At 41.2% G+C, this 21883-nt stretch overlaps 1 protein-coding gene across 2 annotated transcripts in view; it reads right to left on the reverse strand.

Annotated features, from left to right (window-relative positions):
• ivns1abpa (influenza virus NS1A binding protein a) overlaps positions 1-21883 on the reverse strand; it is a 53735-nt gene that overhangs the window by 24628 nt on the left and 7224 nt on the right. Inside the window, exon 1 of one of the 2 annotated variants that reach the window (XM_014123524.3) lies at positions 18547-18792. The exons of the other annotated variant lie outside the window; for it this stretch is intronic. The gene's annotated coding sequence lies outside the window, so the exon portion shown is untranslated. Of the gene's footprint in view, positions 1-18546; positions 18793-21883 lie in introns of those variants that run through there. 2 annotated transcript variants of the gene reach the window in all.

The raw sequence follows: 21883 nt of genomic DNA on the forward strand, positions 1-21883 counted from the left end.
TACCCCCGTGCCATCATTGGTTTATAGGAGCATATACCCACGTGCCATCATTGGTTTATAGGAGCATATACCCACGTGCCATCATTGGTTTATAGGAGCATATACCCCCGTGCCATCATTGGTTTATAGGAGCATATACCCCCGTGCCATCATTGGTTTATAGGAGCATATACCCCCGTGCCATCATTGGTTTATAGGAGCATATACCCCCGTGCCATCATTGGTTTATAGGAGCATATACCCACGTGCCATCATTGGTTTATAGGAGCATATACCCCCGTGCCATCATTGGTTTATAGGAGCATATACCCACGTGCCATCATTGGTTTATAGGAGCATATACCCACGTGCCATCATTGGTTTATAGGAGCATATACCCACGTGCCATCATTGGTTTATAGGAGCATATACCCACGTGCCATCTCCTCATTGGTTTATAGGAGCATATACCCACGTGCCATCATTGGTTTATAGGAGCATATACCCCCGTGCCATCATTGGTTTATAGGAGCATATACCCACGTGCCATCATTGGTTTATAGGAGCATATACCCACGTGCCATCATTGGTTTATAGGAGCATATACCCACGTGCCATCATTGGTTTATAGGAGCATATACCCACGTGCCATCTCCTCATTGGTTTATAGGAGCATATACCCACGTGCCATCATTGGTTTATAGGAGCATATACCCACGTGCCATCATTGGTTTATAGGAGCATATACCCACGTGCCATCTCCTCATTGGTTTATAGGAGCATATACCCCCGTGCCATCATTGGTTTATAGGAGCATATACCCACGTGCCATCTCCTCATTGGTTTATAGGAGCATATACCCACGTGCCATCTCCTCATTGGTTTATAGGAGCATATACCCACGTGCCATCATTGGTTTATAGGAGCATATACCCACGTGCCATCATTGGTTTATAGGAGCATATACCCACGTGCCATCTCCTCATTGGTTTATAGGAGCATATACCCACGTGCCATCATTGGTTTATAGGAGCATATACCCACGTGCCATCATTGGTTTATAGGAGCATATACCCACGTGCCATCATTGGTTTATAGGAGCATATACCCACGTGCCATCTCCTCATTGGTTTATAGGAGCATATACCCCCGTGCCATCATTGGTTTATAGGAGCATATACCCACGTGCCATCTCCTCATTGGTTTATAGGAGCATATACCCACGTGCCATCTCCTCATTGGTTTATAGGAGCATATACCCACGTGCCATCTCCTCATTGGTTTATAGGAGCATATACCCACGTGCCATCTCCTCATTGGTTTATAGGAGCATATACCACTCCAGTCCAGTTGTTTGCAGTAACACACCTTAAATTGGTTGCCAACAGCCACATAAAGTCCAAAGAAGAAACAAACTCGGTTTACCCTTTTATCTGTGGATTAACTGTCAGAGTAGAGGACCATGTGCATTTCAGGTAAAATAACAACCCAATGGTTATATCCCAGGACAAATAAGCTAGCAACAGAAAGCTAGCTAGCTAAATTGCCATGAATGTTTAATGCTTTTCGACCCCCAAGTTAATATAGTTGGTTCAGAGTTCGTTTTGATATTTCAGCCTGCGTGTCCTGATCGCGTCTGGTGTGTCTACCGCAAACGGTCTGGCCAGCATGTTTGGCTACTTTGCAAACGGCTAGTGTCATTTAGAATTGGTTAGCCAATCCACAGGGGGTATTTGAGAAGACTCTTGAAACCATAGGCCTACTGGTAAAATGCACAAGGGGGTACTTCAGTGGTACTCCAGACAGAGCAAAATTCAGTTGGTGGTAGAGTAACCGAAAACGGTTGGGAACCACTGGCCTAGGCTATAACCCCCGCGAAACATAGACAGGTTCCACACTGAAAATACGCAAGAACATTGTCTTTATCAAAGTAAAGGAAATATTTTCATCAGAATCATTAAGCATAGGCCTACTCACTAACTAGATGTTTTGGCCGTGATTCATCACCATGCAGTGTTCCATACGGAACTGTTCATCCATTTGGAAAATTCCAAAGAACAGCCATAATAAACTAAATGGAACGTCTGCATATCAAAAAGACAGATTTTGGTTTGTAATCCTGATGTGCCATAGCTTTCACTCCCCAAATTGAGCCCCGTTTCAAATGATCACTCTTGGAGAGTAACAGTTCCACACTGGAGATGCGCATCACTTCCAACTGGCAAAAACAATTCATTTGGAAAAAACATTATGTTCTATTTTATTCTGTTATATTACATCATGGTTTTTTTTTACTATAAAACAGGTGTCTTGACTGTGATAAGGGCTCTGGAAATCAGCGTCTTGTCTACTAAATGACCAAAACAAGGCTATGCCATTACACAGGCATTGGCTTCTACATCAAGTGCCACTGCTGAGGTTACTGTCTTTTTTAAGATTGTGTTCCACGATAAAATATAACCAGGTGATATTACGATTTCAAAAAATGTATCTCAAATGGCACTTGCTTTTTTATTGACTGAATATTCACTGAGTGTACAAAACATTAGGAACACCCACTGTTGCCACCAGAACAGCCTCAACTCATTGGGGCATGGACTCTACAAGGTGTCAAAACCGTTCCACAGGGATGCTGGCCCATGTTGACTCCAATGCTACCCACAGTTGTGTCAAGTTGGCTGGATGTCCTTTGGGTGGTGGACCATTCTTGATACACACAGGAAACTGTTGAGCACAGGCCTAAAGAGAAATGTGTTCTAAAAATAAAAATCATGTGAGTACTCGGAAGAGTCAAAAAAAATGTCAAAATGCCCATATTAGGAAGAACCAGTCACCATTCCAGGGAATCTGGGTGTGTGGGTTATGTGAGAATCATTAGGCAACATGGAACTGCACTTTCTATTTTAATGGTGTGCATGCAATGTTATAGCTAACCTAGCTGTGATATTATAGCCAACCTAACTGTAATGTTATAGCCAACCTAACTGTAATGTTATAGCCAACCTAGCTGTGATATTATAGCCAACCTAACTGTAATGTTATAGCCAACCTAACTGTAATGTTATAGCCAACCTAACTGTAATGTTATAGCCAACCTAACTGTGATGTTATAGCTAACCTAGCTGTGATATTATAGCCAACCTAACTGTAATGTTATAGCCAACCTAACTGTAATGTTATAGCTAACCTAGATGTGATATTATAGCCAACCTAACTGTAATGTTATAGCCAACCTAACTGTAATGTTATAGCTAACCTAGCTGTGATATTATAGCCAACCTAACTGTAATGTTATAGCCAACCTAACTGTAATGTTATAGTCAACCTAACTGTAATGTTATAGTCAACCTAACTGTAATGTTATAGCTAACCTAGCTGTGATATTATAGCCAACCTAACTGTAATGTTATAGCCAACCTAACTGTGATATTATAGCCAACCCAATTGTGATATTATAGTCAACCTAACTGTAATGTCATAGCCAACCTAACTGTAATGTTATAGCCAACCTAACTGTAATGTTATAGCCAACCTAACTGCAATGTTATAGCTAACCTAGCTGTGATATTATAGCCAACCTAACTGTAATGTTATAGCTAACCTAGCTGTGATATTATAGCCAACCTAACTGTAATGTTATAGCCAATCCAACTGCTGTCACTGGTGCTGACAACTATGGTGCTCAACAAGTCGCGTTGAGTGTTGTGTGTTGTGTCTGACTGTCCACCTCTTCAGGAACCACCACCTCACTCTTAAAACCACCATTAAGACCATGTGTGAAAGGCTTTTCTGAAGCCTTTTCTTTCCCCCGACATATTGGCCTCAGCTGGTTGTGTGTGTGAGACTTTCCTCCTCTCCAGGAACCACCACTTCAGTCCAACAGCAGACAACAGTTGTATGTGACACCAGTTATCAGTGAAGATGCACCATTGATTCCCACTATCATGGCAGACTGAAGAAAAGCTTTAAAAGCCTCTGGGTCGACATCGGCGGTGTAGCCACAAGCCAGCCATGGCCATTTGAGTCGATAGGTCTTAAAACGATCACACTCGGGGGAATGGAATACTCCTTTATGTTAAACCTTATTCTGCGCTTCTCTGCTCTGGCTAGACGAATGCAGCTGAGCTCCCAGTCCCAGGATCTAATCTTAAACCTGAGATTTATAGAAGTAGCGAGTCAGCCTTGTGGTGAATCCTATCCGACTCTCCTATCACACTGGGCCTTCATTCAACAAAGCCGCTTTTGAGTGTAACTAAACCATAGGGCCAAAAAAAACAGGCTTAATGTGTTGGTTTCTTGGCAACAGAGCACAGGGAGGTAAATGATAGATGATCGTACTGGGAAGACCTGGTTGGATCAGCTATATGACCTGTGTCTGCCTGGTCCACTTGGTTAGCTGACTACCAGCAGTATCTGCTATCGCTTGCCTAGGGCCCTATAAAACGAGGACGGAATCACAGAATTCAGACATTAAAACGGAATGCAACAATATTCCAAAATGGAAATCAACTAAATGTATTGAACTTTATTAGAACATTCATTAAAGGCCCAGTGCAGGAAAAAGTGTTATTTTTCAGTGTTTTATATATATTTCAACACTATGAGGATGGAATAATACTGTGAAATTGATCATGCCCTTTAAGTGTAAGAGTTTTTTTTTTTCTTTTTTCGACTACCTGAAATGTCTGCCTGTTTTGATGGAGATAAAAACAGCTGCGTTGGATCTTTAATTGACCCAAGATTATCAGAAGACATGAACAAAATGCATCAGCGATTCATATTTTCCTTAAACTTTCTGAAGAGGCAACGAACGGCACTGGAATGCCCTATCTGTGTGGTTTTCACGTTTGTCTACTACTTTGTGTAGCCTTTAGCAATGATGCTAATGCAATGACGCTAATGCAATGACAATCATTTTCTGATAGATGGAAAGGCTTTCCGAAAACCTTCTCGATGAAATGTTAACTTCAAAGTAGCCTATGTCTACCTGGCAGAATGATATGATTTTTTGCATTAATCCAGTGGCCATTTGTTTTGCAAACTCCGCAATCAAATGAGCGCTACAGAACCATCGCTAACCAAACCGTTTCTGGCTGGTATGCACTTGAATTAAAGGGTAACTACACCAGACCTCAAAAGTGGTCTCCTGGTGTGGTTTAAGCATTGTTGTAGACTTAGAACATCTAACTGTGTTGTTTCCCTATTAAAAATGTGGTGATTGAGAGCGAAAACCTAAAAAACAAACTAGGAAAAACTGAAACCTGGAAAAACAAAACTGGAGAATTTGGGGACAAATTAAATGGAATCAGGTAAAATAAACAGATTTTATGATGGCGTGTTTGTCATAATATTCTCCTTCATCTGAAGATATCTCGAAGTCAGAGTCAGACCAAAATGCAAGCGGGATGTGGATACTCATCTTTTAATGTAAAGAATAAAGAATACACGAAAAAACAATAAACACGAACTACTTCAGACAGGCCAACAGGCTATACATACAAAAAGACTAGCAGTGTTAGCACAACCACCCACAAACCCAAGTGACAAACACACTCCTAATTATATGACTCCCAATCAGGAACAACGATCACCAGCTGTCCCTGATCAGGAGCCACACAGACCCACATAGAAATACAACACCCAGAACACACATACACAGACATACTCTGCCACGTCCTGACCAAAACTACACAACAACACCCTCTGCTGGTCAGGACGTGACAGTGTTAGAGCTACTAAGAAAGACCTGACTCTTACTGAAGCATTATGCGTATGTCGGTATGTTCCTGTAGATCTTTCTTAAACCATTATTTGGTCAACAGTAATAGCCTATGCATTATGTTGATTCCTGCTATGAAAGTATCTGCCTGTCTACGTTTCCCTGTCTGCTGCTGTGAGAGCGATCCACTCTCACTCCCTCTCCCCACTGTGCACACGGAAGAGGGAGAGATGCATTCTGAGAAGCACAAACATTCCTCAGAATGCAGTTGTGGGAAAAATACAGTTGTTTTCAAAGCAACTACTATTGTTCTAGTTACAGAGAGGAGAGTTACAGCTTTCAGGGAGTATATAGTTCAAGTCGGAAGTTTACATACACCTTAGACAAATACATTTAATCCTAGTAAAAATTCCGTCTTAGGTCAGTCAGGATCACCACTTTATTTTAAGAATGTGAAATGTCAGAATAATAGTATAGAGAATGATTTATTTCAGCTTTTATTTCTTTCATCACATTCCCAGTGGGTCAGAAGTTTATATACACTCAATTAGTATTTTGTAGCATTGCCTTATATTGGTTTAACTTGGGTCAAACATTTCGGACATTCCACAAGCTTCCCACAATAAGTTGGGTGAATTTTGGCCCATTCCTCCTGACAGAGCTGGTGTAACTGAGTCAGGTTGCTAGGCCTCCTTGCTTGCACACGCCTTTTCAGTTCTGCCCACAAAATCTCTATAGGATTGAGGTCAGGGCTTTGTTATGGCCACTCCAATACCTTGACTTTGTTGTCCTTAAGCCATTTGCTTGGGGTCAATGTCCATTTGGAAGACCCATTTGCGACCAAGCTTTAACTTCCTGACTGATATCTTGAGATGTTGCTTCAATATATCCACATAATTTGCCTCCCTCATGATGCCATCTATTTTGTGAAGTGCACCAGTCCCTCCTGCAGCAAAGCACCCCCACAACATGATGCTGCCACCCCCGCAAGCCTCCACCTTTTTCCTCCAAACATAACGATGGTCATTATGGCCAAACAGTTCTATTTTTGTTTCATCAGACCAGAGGACAGTTCTCCAAAAAGTACAATCTTTGTCCCCATGTGCAGTTGCAAACCGTAGTCTGGCTTTTTTATGGCGGTTTTGGAGCAGTGGCTTCTTCCTTGCTGAACCAGACTTGTGGAGGTCTATAATTTTTTCCTGAGGTCTTGGCTGATTTATTTGTATTTTCCCATGATGTCAAGCAAAGAGGAACTGACTTTGGAGTTAGGCCTTGAAATACATCCACAGGTACACCTCCAATTGACTCAAAGTATGCAAATTAGAAGCTTCTAAAGCCATGACATCATTTTGGGGAATTTTCCAAGCTGTTTAAAGCCACAGTCAGCTTAGTGCATGTAAACTTCTGACCCACTGGAATTGTGATACAGTGAATTATAAGTGAAATAATCTGTGTGTAAACAATTGTTGGAAAAATGACTTGTTTCATGCACAAAGTAGATGTACTAACCGACTTGCCAAATCTATAGTTTGCTAACAAGAAATTTGTGGAGTGGGTGAAAAACTAGTTTTAATGACTCCAACCTAAGTGTATGTAAACTTCCAACTTCAACTGTATAATGCATTTCTCACTTCTTAATATATAATATTGCATAAAGGTCAGTATGCATTCCCTGGATATGTTAGCTGAAATGGCTTACTGTTTTAATCATAGGCTACCATCTCTGTGGCCTTACTTGGCACTGAAAAAAACAATGTGTCTAGAACCTTGTCGCCAAGCCTCGAATTTCCCGCCATGGCCGTCGATGCCTCCTAGTGTGGCCTTAATGCCCCCTAAAAACAATCCATGCCTTGCAGTCAAATTGGCCGTTGTGCCTATGGGCTGAATATAATAATTATAATTCCCTTCCCTCGCCCTGCTCCGAAGCACCTCTCACTCACATCTCTCTCAGATATCTCAATTATCAAGGGCATCGCAGCTCTGAAGCAGGCTACTAGGGAAGACCGTCACATCAGGGATGCAACGATGTGCGTTCTTCTTATCGAATTCCAAGGTGCACATTGACGATGTTAGGAGAACTGTCCACATTTACCTTTCGTCAGCCAACAAGACGTGTAACGAACAGCAAAAGCACTAGCCTATGCCTATCTACTCAACCATTTAAATCATTTTTTATTTTATTTTTTAAATAAGGCTGTAACATAACAAAATGTGGAAAAGGTCAAGGGGTCTGAATACTTTCAGAATGCACTGTATGTTTTGTGGTAAAAGAGAGAAGATGAGGATGTCATATGACATCATCGGTGTGTATCATGTGACTTCAACCAAATCTGAGTAGGTATTGCCTACTAATTGGTCGATGATGTCATTGGAAACACTCATCTTCCTTTATATTTTTTACTACTGTTTCTACTGTTTTGTAGATAGGTGCAATTTTCACATATGTTGATGTTGGGGTGGTGCTTGCATATCAGGAGTACAGGACGAGGAAGAAAATAAACTATAAAAAATGCATTGCATTGAGGTGGAAAAGAACAGCATGTCACATGACTTACACCACACTGAGGCACAGTCTACATCTGGTGCATTGCATTGCTGTGGAAAAGAACAGCATGTCACATGACTTACACCACACTGAGGCACGGTCCAGAACATCTGGTATGTTTTTTTAACCTGGTGTGTCTCCCACCCACTCTCGGTGTGTGTGTGTGTGTGTTAGGATGGTGGATGTGCCATAGCTTGCATGCAGAATGAAGTGACAAAAGTGAGCCAGACTGGTTATAAAATGGAATGTGTGTGTAACTGTGTGTGTGTGTGTATGTCCGTGTCTGAGCATGTTAGCAATAGTTGAATCAAGGGTCTGTTTGTACACCAGTGTACAGTATGTACAGTGTGTGTTGTAGGTCAGTGAGGGCACAGTCCCCCGTCTGTACAGATGTGGGTCGGTCGGCCCACTAACAGTTGTGCAACATCTGTCAGGAGACTCCTAAATGCACCACAGCCTCTCTGCTCCTTTCCTGTCCCCTCCCCCTCTCTTCTCTCCATTCACTCCCCCGCCATCTGACTCCTCCCTCTTCTCCTTTCTATCCCCTGCCTGCCTCATTCTTCTAAATCCCTCTCCTCTTTCTCCCCCTATACCTCTCTTCTCCACCTCGCTCTCTGCTCCTTCCACAGCTCTTCACCTTTCTTTCTCAATCACAGGGACACGGGATTTTCAGTCCTAATTAAAGCATCACTCCCCGGATTTCGATAATCATTCCGAACGGGTGGTGGACATACAGTACCAGTCAAAAGTTTGGACACACCAACTAATTCAAGGGTTTTTCTTTATTTTTACTATTTTATACATTGTAGAATAATAGTGAAGACATCAAAACTATGAAATAACAGATATGGAATCACGTAGTAACCCAAAAAAGTTAAATAAATGAAAATACACTTTATATGTAAGATTCTTCAAAGTAGCCACCCTTTGCCTTGATGACAGCTTTGCACACGCTTGGCATTATCTCAACCAGCTTCATGAGGTAGTCACCTGGCCTTGTTAAAAGTTAATTTGTGGAATTTATTTCTTACATCTAGACGTTCCGCTAGCGGAACACCTGCTCCAATATCCAATGATGGGCGTGGCGCGAAATACAAACTCTTTGAAAATCCGAAAACTTCCATTTTTCAAACATATGACTATTTTACACCATTTTAAAGACAAGACTCTCCTTTATCTAACCACACTGTCCGATTTCAAAAAGGCTTTACAGCGAAAGCAAAACATTAGATTATGTCAGCAGAGTACCCAGCCAGAAATAATCAGACACCCATTTTTCAAGCTAGCATATAATGTCACAAAAAACAAAACCACAGCTAAATGCAGCATTAACCTTTGATGATCTTCATCAGATGACACTCCTAGGACATGTTATACAATACATGCATGTTTTGTTCAATCAAGTTCATATTTATATCAAAAACCAGCTTTTTACATTAGCATGTGACGTTCAGAACTAGCATTCCCACCGAACACTTCCGGTGAATTTACTAAATTACTCACGATAAACGTTCACAAAAAACGTAACAATTATTTTAAGAATTATAGATACAGATGTCGATATCGGTGTCCGATTTTAAAATAGCTTTTCGGTGAAAGCACATTTTGCAATATTCTGAGTAGATAGCCCGGCCATCATGGCTAGCTATTTTGACACCCACCAAGTTTGGTACTCACCAAACTCAGATTTACTATAACAAAAATTGGATTACCTTTGCTGTTCTTCACCAGAATGCACTCCCAGGACTTCTACTTCATCACCCAATGTTGTTTTGGTTCCAAATAATCCATAGTTATATCCAAATAGCGGCGTTTTGTTGTGCGTTCAAGACACTATCCGAAGGGTAACGAAGGGTGACGCGCCCGGCGCGTATCGTGACAAGAAATTTCTAAATATTCCATTACCGTACTTCGAAGCATGTCAAACGCTGTTTAAAAACAATTTTTATGCGATTTTTCTCATAAAAAAGCGATAATATTCCGACCGGGAGTCGTTGTTTTCGTTCAAAGACTGAAAATGTAAACATGGAGTCGTCTCGTGCACGCGCGCGCCAGTCTCATTGTTCTCAGATCGACCACTATCCAAATGCGCTACTGTTTTTCAGCCAGAGAGAGCAGAGTCATCATTCAACGTTCTGCCGCCTTCTGAGAGCCTATGGGAGCCGTAGAAAATGTCACGTTACAGCAGAGATCCCGTTTTGGATGAGATGGCAAAGAAGGCCAAGAAATGGTCAGACAGGGTACTTCCTGTACAGAATCTTCTCAGGTTTTGGCCTGCCATTTGAGTTCTGTTATACTCATAGACACCATTCAAACAGTTTTAGAAACTTTGGAGTGCTTTCTATCCAAAGCTAATAGTTATATGCATATTCTAGTTTCTGGGCAGGAGTAATAACCAGATTAAATCGGGTACGTTTTTTATCCGGCCGTGAAAATACTGCCCCCTATCCATAACAAGTTAATGCGTTTGAGCCAGTCAGTTGTGTTGTGACAAGGAAGAGGTGGTATACAGAAGATAGCCTTATTTGGTAAGCGACCAAGTTCATATTATGGCAAGAACAGCTCAAATAAGCAAGAGAAATGACAGTTCATCACGAAGTTCAGTCAATCCGTAACATTTCAAGAACTTTTAAAGTTTCTTCAAGTGCAGTCGCAAAAACCATCAAGTGCTATGATGAAACTGGCTCTCATGAGGACCGCCACAGGAAAGGAAGACCCAGAGTTCCCTCTGCTGCAGAGGATAAGTTCATTAGAGTTACCAGCCTCAGAGATTGCTGCCCAAATAAATGCTTCACAGAGTTGAAGTAACCGACACATCTCAACATCAACTGTTCAGAGGAGACTGTGAATCAGGCCTTCATGGTCGAATTGCTGCAAAGAAACCACTGCTAAAGGACATGAATAACAAGAAGAGATTTGCTTGGGCCAAGAAACACGAGCAATGGACATTAGACCGGTGGACATCTGTCCTTTGGTCTGATGAGTCCAAATCTGAGATTTTTGGTTCCAACCACCGTTTCTTTGTAAGACGCAGAGTAGGTGAACGGATGATCTCCGCGTATGTGGTTCCTACCGTGAAACATGGAGGAGGAGGTGTGATGGTGGTTTGCTGGTGAAACTGTCTGTGATTTATTTAGAATGCAAGGCACACTTAACCAGCATGGCTACCACAGCATTCTGCAGCAATACGCCAACCCAGCTGGTTTGCGCTTAGTAGGACTATCATTTGTTTTTCAACATGACAATGACCCAACACACCTCCAGGCTATGTAAGAGCTATTTGACCAAGAAGGAGAGTAATGGAGTGCTGCATCAGATGACCTGGCCTCCACAATCACCTGACCTCAACCCAATTGAGATGGTTTGGGATGAGTTGGACCGCAGAGTGAAGGAAAAGCAGCCAACAAGTGCGCAGCATATGTGGGGGCTCCTTCAAGACTTTTGGAAAAGCATTCCAAGTGAAGCTGGTTGAGAGAATGCCAAGAGTCTGCAAAGCTGTCTTCAAGGCAAAGGGTGGCTACATTGAAGAATCTCAAATGTAAAATATATTTTCATTTGTTTAACCCTTTTTTGGTTACTACATGATTCCATATGTGTAATTTCATAGATTTTATGTGTTCAGTATTATTCTACAATGTAGAAAATAGTACAAATAAAGAAAACCCCTTGAATATGTAGGTGGGTCCAAACTTTTGACTGGTACTGTATAAAGTCTTCATAAAGCACAGTGAGTTATAGACAACAAACATTCAGCATGCCAACCCTGTTAGTCTGTCTACATTTCAGGGGTTGATTATGTGTGAATGATAAGCAAAATTAGCTAACCCTGTTCCTTCCCTTTAGACATCTGTTTTAAGATCAGGTGGCCAGGAGTAGAATACAGATCAATCTTCTGGCCAGCTGGCACTATACAGTAGTGTTGGTTGGGCACGGAGGCTGAACAATAAACTCAACCTCCATGCTCCAGCTAGAGTACAGTACACTAACTGGAGACTGTAGTAAGGAGTGTAGAGACAAGAGGAAATATACATTAATAAGAGTAGATACTGGTAAGCACTTTCACATGAACTAGACTGTTCGTTTTGGGAAATCACAGCAGTCAAGGGGACGACTTGATCACACCAGGCCAAATCTTTGGGAAGACAAGGAGGGTGTCGATAAACGAGACCGACTGGGAGAGACGAGAGAGAAATGAAGCGACAGTAAGATGGAGGTACAGACAGACAGGCTGGTAGAGAAACAGGCAGTGGAGAAAAAAAGAGATACTGCCATAGAGGGTTACTAGTTTCTAAAGGGTTTTTTCTCTCGGTTTCCATTTGACTGTTTAATCACAATGGTGCAGAAAACAGACAACAATTAGAAGTCCCCAGAATGCTAAAGCCAGGCCACAGTGGAACATAATGACCTGCAGGCTAGTATGGCAGATTGCCACGCCCACGTTTTCACATTCTAGTATTTCCACCCATTAACTTTTTGGTGACAGGGGGCAGTATTCGGAAATGCAGATGAATAATGTGCCCAAATTAAACTGCCTGCGACTCGGGCCCAGAAGGTAGGATATGCATATTATTAGTAGATTTGGATAGAAAACACTCTGAAGTTTCTAACACTGTTTGAATGATGTCTGTGAGTATAACAGAACTCATATGGCAGGCAAAAACCTGAGAAAAATCCAACCAGGAAGTGTGGAAATCTGAGGTTTGTAGTTTTTCAAGTGATTCCCTATCCAGTATACAGTGTCTGTGGGGTCATTTTGCACTTCCTAAGGCTTCCACTAGATGTCAACAGTCTTTAGAACGTTGTTTCATGCTTCTACTGTGAATGGGGAGAGAATAACAGGTCCTGGAGTCAGATGACTGAGAAAATGACATGAGTTCAGTGGCGCGCACTCCCGTGAGAGTTAGCTGTGTTCCTTTTCATTTCTGAAGACATTGGAATTGTCCAGTTGGAATATTACTGAAGATTTATGATAAAAACATCCTAAAGATTGATGCTATACATCGTTTGACATGTTTCTACGAACGTAAATAGAACTCTTTTTGACTTTTCGTTGTGACATTTTGCGCACTTCCTGCATTTGGAGTAGTGGGCTAAACGCGCGAACAAAAAGGAGGTATTTGGACATAAATGATGGACTTTATTGAACAAAACAAACATTTATTGTGAAACTGGGATTCCTGGGAGTGCATTCTGATGAAGATCATCAAAGGTAAGTGAATATTTATAATGCTATTTATGATTTTAGTTGACTCCAAAATGGCGGGTATCTGTATTGCTTGTTGTTGTCTGAGCGCTGTACTCAGATTATTGCAAAGTGTGCTTTCGCTGTAAAGTTTTTTTTAAATCTGACACAGCGGTTGCATTAAGGAGAAGTGTATCTATAATTCTTTGAGTAACAGTTTAATATTTTATCAACGTTTATGATGAGTATTTCTGTAAATTGATGTGCTCATTCACCGGAAGTTTTGGGAGGCAAAACATTTCTGAACATTACACGCCAATGTAAAATGGTTTTTTTGGATATAAATATGAACTTTATCGACCAAAACATACATGTATTGTGTAACATGAAGTCCTATGAGTGCCATCTGATGAAGATCATCAAAGGTTAGTGATTCATTTTAGCTGTAATTCTGGTTTTTGTGAAGCTTCTCCTTGGTTGGAAAATGGCTGTGTGGTTTTTCTTGTCTAGGCGCTGTCCTAACATAATCTAATGTTATGCTTTCGCCGTAAAGCCTTTTTGAAATCGGACAATGTGGTTGGATTAACGAGAAGTGTATCTTTAAAATGGGATATAATAGTTGTATGTTTGAGAAATTTGAATTGTGAGATTTTTGTTGTTTTGAATTTGCCGCCCTGCTATTTCACTGGCTGTTGAATAGTGTGTCCCACATTTCCCAGAGAGATAACCTGTTGGGGATAGGGGGCAGTATTTGCACGGCCGGATAAAAAACGTACCCGATTTAATCTGGTTATTACTACTGCCCAGAAACTATAATTTGCATATAATTGTTTGATTTGGATAGAAAACACCCTAAAGTTTCTAAAACTGTTGGTGTCTGTGATTATAACATAACTCATATGGCAAGCAAAAACCTGAGAATATTCTGTACAGGAAGTGCCCTCTCTGACCATTTCTTGGCCTTCTACACTCTCTTTATTGAAAAAAAGGATCTCTGCTGTAACGTGACACTTCCTAAGGCTCCCATAGGCTCTCAGAAGGCGCCAGAACGTTGAATGATGTCTTTGCAGCCCCTGGCTGAAAAACAGTAGCGCATTTGGATAGTGGTCGATCTGAGAACAATGAGACGGGCGCACGTGTGCCACGTGAAGAGTCCATTTTAGATTTTGAGTCTTTGAACGGAAAGGACGTTTCCCGGTCGGAATAGTTTCGCTTTTTTACGAGAAAAATCGCATAAAAATTGATTTTAAACAGCGGTTGACATGCTTCGAAGTACGGTAATGGAATATTTAGAATTTTTTTGTCACGATACGGGTCCGCGCGTCACCGTTCGGATAGTTTGCGGTGGGTATGCTAGTTCTGAACGTCACATGCTAATGTAAAAAGCTGGTTTTTTATATAAATATGAACTTGATTGAACAAAACATGCATGTATTGTATAACATAATGTCCTAGGAGTGTCATCTGATGAAGATCATCAAAGGTTAGTGCTGCATTTAGCTGTGGTTTTGGTTTTTGTGACATTATATGCTAGCTTGAAAAATGGGTGTCTGATTAGTTCTGGCTGGGTACTCTGCTGACATAATCTAATGTTTTGCTTTCGTTGTAAAGCCTTTCTGAAATCGGACAGTGTGGTTAGATTAACGAGAGCCTTGTCTTTAAAATAGTGTAAAATAGTCATATGTTTGAGAAATTGAAGTAATAGCATTTCTAAGGTATTTGAATATCACGCCACGGGATTCCACTGGCTGTTGAGTAGGTGGGACGATTTCGTCCCACATACCCTAGAGAGGTTAAATAAATTACAAAAACAGCAAGCTAAGCCGGGGTGTAAAAATCACAATCATTGAGGTTTTATTTTCACAGAAACCAGAGCATTGGATATCATGAATGTCATGAAGATACTTAGACCACCTATTGCGATGTGCCTATTGTTAAGTAAATCAGGTGATAAATGAGGTGCTAGAGAGACTGGAGTGTCTTTAAGGCCAGGCAACACACCCTCATTGGAAAACAAATGTCCCTTAAAATTATATCACAATAAAGTTTTACCAGTTGAATGTAGACACAAATATACAACTTCTTTGTATTACAATGTTTTCGAAATGTTATAAAAATACGCAAATTAGGTGATGACGTTAAATATGCACATATTTGAATATCACGGAAATCAATTTTTCTGGACACTGGATCTAGTCAGTCTAAATATTTTGGTTTCATTTTGTTAAGATACTCCAAGACCAGACTTGTCCACAGCAGATTGCAGATAAATACTTTTTTCTTCTTTCTATCTGTAAAATACTAAAGACATGTACGTAAAATGCATTTTAGTTTTTTTATACAACATATCAACAATTCCCTCTGAGCAAGTCTGGAGAACATATCTAAGAAATGGCAGTTAAAGACAACTACACTGAATTTAAAAGAATGCCCATTTAGACTCAATCACCATCTGTAAAGTAAGTTACTAAATATAGTCCACTTTGTAACACCATATAAAATTGGCTTTTAAATGTGTCATTTTATGTAATTAGCGTTGAAATTATTGATGTATGTTCATTTTAAAGTGGTTAAAATTCATTAAAATATTGACGACAGTAGTATGATAAACTAAACTAAATATACATTTTCATAAAGTTTGACATTTTTATGTTAACTTTTTGGAAATACTCATTAATGGACCAAAATACCAACAAATCAAAAAATGTATAGGTAAACGCACAAATTATTTTCAGTCTGTGGCATTAAAGGAAAATTCCACCCAAAACAACTCATTCCTTTAATTTACAGTGTTACATAACACTAATATGTGAGAACAATATTTTTTTGTGAACAAATGTTTCATTTTGGCATTATAATAAGGTTGGTAACAACATGGAAAATCGTTGTGGAAATCTATTGCAGCTCAAGTCGAATACAAAATCTGCAATGCAATGCTCTCTCTTTAGTCTGGCTAGCTAGGTAGCTAGCTAGCAAACATAGCTACACACAATAATACCAAAGACAATAGTAGTATGTCAAGTAGGTAGTTAGCTGTAAAATCGCACAATCAATCTAGGAATGTACAATCTCACCATGTTCAACCTGTAGATCAATGAGCCTCAGGGTGGAGTCTAACATTTGCGACCTCAGACATACTTTTGAGGAGATGGGAAACGGTGTCCATTCTACGTCAATGGGCCACTCGGTGCATTCTGGGCGATTATGGGACAAGGAGCGCTCTCCTAAAAGGAGTGAATGGGAGTCTATGGGGTGCTGGCTCAAACCCCCAACATTTGCAGGAATTTCGTCAACAAGAAGTACATCACATTTCTATGACGCAAGACAATTAACCTGCTATCTGTAATATCCTATTGCTTTGGAATTGTGACATTACGTACTTTAGAGGAAAATAGGCAATTTTCTCCACATATACACCGACTTTGAGAAGGGATTGCGTGACTGTTAGCTTAGCAACCGTGTGAAGAAGCATGACATCGTGAACACGATTGGTCGACACTGTGCTGGGTGCTGCGTTATACATTCCTTCATTCATTGGATTCCTATCTCCTTTCTTTAATATCTCTGGCAACTGCACCATGCAATGCACCCTGGCCTAAAGAGGCAGACAAATAGGACAAATGTGCTAGACCCTCTGTTAAATTACACATTTCTCGGGGTAGGAATATCACAAAAATATGATCAATGGCTCATTCGAGAGGAGACATTCTCCTGGAGTTATGACATCAGCCAGTTTTTAAATCTGACATTATTTTTTTAAGGTTTTTGCGATATAAAAGTCCTTTTCCTATTAACTTCCAGTGTAGTGAGAGCGACTTTATCACAGTGCTACGTCATACCGGCCGGATTGCTGCTTGCTTGAACCACAATAACTCAGTTACATATGAAAACATGAAATTACCCAGTGAATCGATAGAACATCACTCAGAGATGCACAAAAACAATATACCATTCAAAATGGGTGAACCTTTCCTTTAAATAATGCCAAGAGTAACACGGAATAAATGTATCAATCGCGAAAGGGGAAAAGGACAAATTGTACCCATGTGTTGCCACGGTGCCTGTGGGCAGTCCCAGCGAGCGTAACAACCGCCCCTCTGAGATGATTGGTCCATTCTGAAGCAGTTCTATTGGCTGGCTCAACCAGTCTGTCGCTGAGCCTAGTCTGGGCGCGCGCATAACGTACATTGGCGCATGCTTGCGTCATATTGTGCCCGCCATAGAGAGAGAGAGAGAGAGCAGACCACAGCCCCCGGCATTATGACTAGCCTATGTCTTTGTCTACCTACCGGTCCTCTACTATCCGAATGTAGGTCAATGGAGCCAAAATCTCATCAGCTTGACTTTACACTACTAACTACGCACACAAAAAAAATGAACACGAGGCGAATATTGTGTATTACAAAAGAGGAAAACGGAACGATATTTGTTAACATTAGCTCTGTAGTGGTAGGTCTGCCTGGTAAACTTGCCAGAGCTCAGCTACCCCCCCCCCCCCCCCCCCCCTTTGCCAGCCAGTGAGAACATGTCCGGACAAGCGAATTCACAAATCAATATTGTACAGATTGTCTTTCTTGCAAAAACCTACCAACAATTGGTATGCGGTGCAGCATAATATCAACTGATTTATTTCTGATAAATTGTTATTGCACTAACCGCTGTGTTGCCAACGACACGCTGGTGTCCATCCGTTCCGCTATAAGGCGGGAAGATGCAATGTAACAACAATGTAACAACCACAACCATCGCCGATTCAAGTTAAAACATCGACAGTTCAGTAAAGACTCTATTCTAGATCTAGAACAATGACCTCACAGAGGTCAGCGTATAAAACCAAGCAAACCACCTCGTTTGGTCAAGTTAAAATGTTTGCTTATAAACTAACCCTTTTCCTAACGTTAACCTAATAATCCTAACCTGCTAGGTTAATTCGCCTAACCTGCTGCGTAAATCCTAACCTGCTATAAAAAGTCAAATCTGACGTTCATTTTACAAAAGCTGGATCCCTGTTAGCCATGACCACGTTGTTTGCAACCATTTCCTCCAGTAGCCTACGTACAGTACACGATGTAGCCTACAATGACAATCCGCTAGCTATATTTTGCAGAAATAAAAGCTTACCTGGGGCTTTTGACAGCAGATGGTGATAGACATATTTAATGTAAATTCAGAGTTGTCTGTGTGGGTACAGCGAATACGATGCAGTTGGCACGGTTCCGTTTTCTGTCAGGTCCCTCTCGCTCTGTCCCTCTCCCTCTCCAATGTGACTGAAGCTCAGACGAGTTGAATGAGCAGAGTCTGGGCGGCTCTAACACGGTCAAAAAAACCCTGTGCCACCCTGCCGGTGACGTAGCAACGTCTAGGCCAGCCTGCGAGAAAGTACGTACAACCAGGCGGGGCGGCAAGTAGTTGTGTAATGAATAGATGTCTAAAACAGGCCTATATTTCTCCAACTTCTTCTGTATCTGCTGGAAAGTATAATTTAATTTAATCATCTTACTTTAGACTTTGATTAATATACCAATTATTGGTATACTATCAAACAAATCACTGCAAAAACTTGGAAAGCTTACTTACAAGCCAGATTGTTGAATAAAAATACATTTGAACTTACTCTACATGGTTGTATGTGCGGTAGGTCCTTCAGCTGGTCAGATTTTAGACAAAATATTCACAGGGAAGTATTATTTACCCACTTTTTAGAGCGCTGGTACTGCCGTTTAAAGTTCTATCACCTGGGACATGCTCAAAACCATGTAAACGCCTGCATGACATCGGTAAGTATGCATGCTTTGCGTGCAAGTACTTCTGTGCTTAGGTCATGAGCAATTATCTTGATTGTCACACACCGAGACCAACATTTTGAAGTTGGTTTAATAATACTGTAGATATTTTGTCTCAGATTTAGACCAGCTGAAGGACCAACCAGACAGACAATCAGCAGAGTAAGTGCAAGTCTATTTTGATTCAACATTCGTGACAGACAAGGCTTGTCTAGTTTTTTTCTCAATGCAAATGGAGTTACAGCATCGCCACAAATCGGGACTAGCCTACTGTATACTGCCTACCGATGGTGATTAGTCTTGTATACTGACTAGATATAGTCTAGAACCACTAGGCCTACCGATATTCTGCCTGAGCCCGACTCTCCTATGAGTACCTTGTTGTTCCTCTCCTGATGAGGCCTCATGAGATGCTAGGAGATCCTGTCCCCAGAGAGCCACAATCCCCTACAGACATCATCATCAGGGAGGAAGGCATACCTCCAGATAGATCCCTGCATGGTTGCTAAGACCTTATACTAGTCTACTGTACTCTACAGTGATTAGATCAGATTAAGGGATCACAAACTGTAGCCACATGAGCCTCATGCTAGTTAGCCTGTGTCAGCCCTACAGCGTTCTGTAACCTGGCTCCTCCTTCCCACTGATTCAGTGACAGTAATGGCACAATAGAGTTGAGCCAAAGCCCTACTGGAGTAGAGCTCTGCCGGTCCTTTGTATGTAAGACCAGAGGGCTAACCTAACAACCAAGCCCAGGGGGGTAGTCAACACACAGATCAAATTTGTCAAAACAGTGGTGTATGGTGTCTGAGTGGGATGAATCAAGGGATCATGGCAAAACAGAACAGTGGTGGTTGGTGCTGGCTGGTATTTAGGCATGGAGACATCGTCACTGTCACGCTGGCTGTTACCAACATAGGGAGATGTCACATTCCTGGCTGAGTGAGAGCCTATAGTGTATTCAAACAGGGTGTTATTCAGGACTCAGCCAATGTGTTTGATTTGGTCATGCTCTTTACAGAGGCTTTGAAATGGAGGACCTGTTGCTAGGCAGTCTGCTCAGCATTCTCTGTTTATCGCTGACAAACAATGTCCGCCTGCATCAGATTTCACCTTGTTCCTTACCCTTTTGTGTGTATGCATAATGTCCTGACTTTGGTAGGGTGGAACACACTTGACATTTACAAGGCAGAAGACCCAAACTCGCCGTCAAATCAAATCAAATCAAAGTTTATTTGTCACGTGCGCCGAGTCCAACAGGTGTAGACCTTACAATGAAATGCTTACTTACAGACTCTAACCAACAGTGCAAAAAAAGGTATTAGGTGAACAATAGGTAAGTAAAGAAATAAAAACAACAGTAAAAAGACAGTGAAAAATAACAGTAGCGAGGCTACATACAGTAGCGAGGCTATATACCGGCACCGGTTACTCGGGCTGATTGAGGTAGTATGTACATGTAGGTATGGTTAAAGTGACTATGCATATATGATAAACAGAGAGTAGCAGTAGCGTAAAAGAGGGGTTGGCAGGTGGTGGGACACAATGAAGATAGCCCGGTTAGCCAATGTGCTGGTTGGTTGGACCAATTGAGGTAGTATGTACATGAATGTATAGTTAAAGTGACTATGCATATATAATAAACAGAGAGTAGCAGCAGCGTAAAAGAGGGGTTGGGAGGGGGCACACAATGCAAACATTTTTTAACATTTTTTTATTTCACCTTTATTTAACCAGGTAGGCTAGTTGAGAACAAGTTCTCATTTACAACTGCAACCTGGCCAAGATAAAGCAAAGCAGTGTGACACAGACAACAACACAGAGTTATACATGGAGTAAACAATAAACAAGCCAATAACACAATAAACAACTCAATGACACAGTAGAAAAAAAATAAAGTCTATATACAGTGTGTGCAAAAGGCATGAGGACGTAGGCAATAAATAGGCCATAGGAGCGAATAATTACAATTTAGCAGATTAACACTGGAGTGATACATGAGCATATGATGATGTGCAAGTAGAAATACTGGTGTGCAAAAGAGCAGAAATTAAAATAAAAACAGTATGAGGATGAGGTGGGTAGATTGGGTGGGCAATTTACAGATGGACTATGTACAGCTGCAGCGATCGGTTAGCAACTCAAGTAGCTGATGTTTAAAGTTGGGGAGGGAAATAAAAGTCTCCAACTTCAGCGATTTTTGCAGTTCGTTCCAGTCACTGACAGAAGAGAACTGGAAGGAAAGGCAGCCAAATGAGGTGTTGGCTTTGGGGATGATCAGTGAGATATACCTGCTGGAACGTGTGCTACGGGTGGGTGTTGTTATCATGACAAGTGAACTGAGATAAGGCGGAGCTTTACCTAGCATAGACTTATAGATGACCTGGAGCCAGTGGGTCTGGCGACGAATATGTAGCGAGGGCCAGCCGACTAGAGCATACAGGTCGCAGTGGTGGGTGGTATAAGGTGATTTGGTAACAAAACGGATGGCACTGTGATAGACTGGATCCAGTTTGCTGAGTAGAGTAATAGAAGCTATTTTGTAGATGACATCGCCAAAGTCGAGGATCGGTAGGATAGTCAATTTTACTAGGGTAAGTTTATAGTCCAGGTAGCCATTTGATTACCTGTTCAGGAGTCTTATGGCTTGAGGGTAAAAACTGTTGAGAAGCCTT

Source organism: Salmo salar, chromosome 10, assembly GCF_965601325.2.
Source record: "Salmo salar chromosome 10, fSalSal1, whole genome shotgun sequence".
Classification (NCBI taxonomy): domain Eukaryota; kingdom Metazoa; phylum Chordata; class Actinopteri; order Salmoniformes; family Salmonidae; genus Salmo; species Salmo salar.